The sequence below is a fragment of the Opisthocomus hoazin genome, unplaced genomic scaffold, assembly GCF_030867145.1.
Source record: "Opisthocomus hoazin isolate bOpiHoa1 unplaced genomic scaffold, bOpiHoa1.hap1 HAP1_SCAFFOLD_95, whole genome shotgun sequence".
NCBI lineage: Eukaryota > Metazoa > Chordata > Aves > Opisthocomiformes > Opisthocomidae > Opisthocomus > Opisthocomus hoazin.
The window spans coordinates 347,541-349,986 of record NW_027448720.1 but is presented as its reverse complement, the minus strand read 5'-3'; positions in this window follow the sequence as shown (position 1 = coordinate 349,986).

Genomic DNA, 2,446 nt, shown 5'->3' with positions numbered 1-2,446 from the left:
ACGGGGTGGGAAGGAATAAAAGGCACTCTTTTCTCCACGAACAGAGTATCGCATTGAGATTGGGAATCACAATAATTTCCAGAAGTTTTGTGGAGAAAAAAGGATGGGATCCCAAGACAGCAAGTCAACCCCAACAGCTGCAGGAGAGAGGATGTGTGAACAACATCAGGTGCCGTCAGAAAGCAAACAGCCCAAGGGATGGGGTGGTAGGAGCACCAAGAGAAGAGGATGAACTTGCAGGAACCAAGATTGGACCTAGAGCAGAGAGAATAAGAGAAAAAGGACAGGGAGCAGGGCAGACATGGAGAATGAAACGTTGGCGACAGAGACAGGAGGAGAGCGACTGGACGGAGGCAGAGAGATGGAGAAAGTAAAATGTAATGATGCAAGCCAGAAGGACAAGGAAAAATCAGGAGGAAGGACAGAGTGAGAGAGAAAACAGGTGATGGACAGGACACCATAAAGAAAGATACTGTTAAAGAGAGCGCAAAAGGGAGCAGGATGCTGGAACAGACAGCAAACGAGAGCAACAGAGAGAACAGCAGCGAGGCGGAGCATCACAGAAAACAGAGGGATTCAGTGCAAGACCGAGGGGTGAAGCGATAAATAATAGGGCCGAAGAGCAGGACAACAGAAGAGAGACACAGAGAAGGGGACACATAAGACAACCGCAAATTGAGAGGGAGAAGAGCACAGAGGGTCACAGAGAAAAACAGAGGGATGGCAAAAGAGAAAAACAAGACGAGGGAGGAGGACTGAGGAGCAGAGACAAAAAGGCACAGGGAAAGGACAGAGATGGAGAAAACAAGCAAAGACGGGAGGCAGAACAAAGGTCAAAATGACAAGGACGGGGAGTGGAACAAAGGGATGGAAGAGGAAAGAACAGCGACGGGCTGCAGCATAGATGAAGAGAGAGAAGAAAAGCAAGAAGAGCAAGAGAAGAAAATGACAGAATGGTGGAGACAGAAAGACTGGGACATGGACACGTACAGGGGGGCCCGAGGGACACACACATCAGAAGGGTAGAAAGGAAGAGAGAGGGACGGGGAGCAAGACAGTGCGATAGAGCGAGACGGAGGGAGTGCGGTCCAAGGATATGAAAACAGAGGTACGGGGAAGAGGAAAGAATCACAGCAAGAGAAAGGCGAGGGTGGGGAGCAGGAAAGAGGCAGAGAATGAAAAAACAGCCACGGGCAGAACAACAGAAACAGAAAATAAAAAAATACTTCCACACACCAGGACAGAGGGATAGAGCAACGGTCGGGTGGGGGTGGGGAAATCAACATGGAGAAGGACAGGTAACACACAGCAGGACACCGGGGGAGTGAGAGGGAGGGAACACGGAGCAAGGCAGAGGAATGAAGAGCAAAAAAACTCCAACAAACAGAAAGCAAACTGGACAGAGATAGGCAGCAGTACAAAGAACTGGAGAAAGAAAAAACAGGGATAAGGACAGGGACAGAGAGGCAGAGAGAGGAACGGGGACCAAGACACTGGGATAAAAATGGGGAGCACGCCATGACCAAGGCACTGCGCACGTGCCACATGCTGACGGCACACGGGAGGGCCAGACCCTGCGCAGAATGCCAGGCTGAAGTACCACATTGCGGCTGGGGGAGGCGGCGGCGCTGCTGCGGTTCTGTGCAGTGCCAGTGCTGCGAGACCTCGCTTCGCACCCGAGGCGGCCACAGCGTTTCATTACCGGAAGCAGCGGTGAGCACGGTGGCAGCGCCCTGCAGCACCATTACTGGTGGGCGGCAGCACAAAATGCCTTGATCTGCGTCACGTGCCACAAATTAAAAAGTAGCGACGGTGAAGTAAAGTGGAGACATGGAAAGAAAATCTGAAATGCAATAGCACTGAGGAAAAATGAGAAAGAATAATTCAAAAATAAAGGCACCAAAGGAGATAAAATTAGAAACTATACAAGCAATAGAGATTAGGGAAATAAAGGGGGAAAATTCGAGAATAGGAACAGTAATCTAAAACAGCAGACACATAGAAGGAGAATCTAAACAGCAAGTTTGCTGATGACACCAAACTGGGAGGTGTGGTAGACACACCAGAAGGCTGTGCTGCCATTCAGTGTGACCTGCATAGGCTGGAAAGTTGGGTAGAGAGGAACCTGATGAGGTTCAACAAGGGCAAATGCAAGGTCCTGCACCTGGGGAGGAACAACCCCATGCATCAGTACAGGCTTGGGGTGGACCCGTTGGAGAGCCGCTCTGTGGAGAGGGACCTGGGTGTCCTGGTGGACGACAGGTTAACCATGAGCCAGCAGCATGCCCTGGCTGCCAAGAAAGCCAGTGGGATCCTGGGGTGCATCAAGAAGAGTGTGGCCAGCAGGTTGAGGGAGGATCTCCTCCCCCTCTACACTGTCCTGGTGAGGCCTCCTCTGGAGTACTCTGTCCAGTTCTGGGCTCCCCAGTTCAAGAAAGATGAAGAG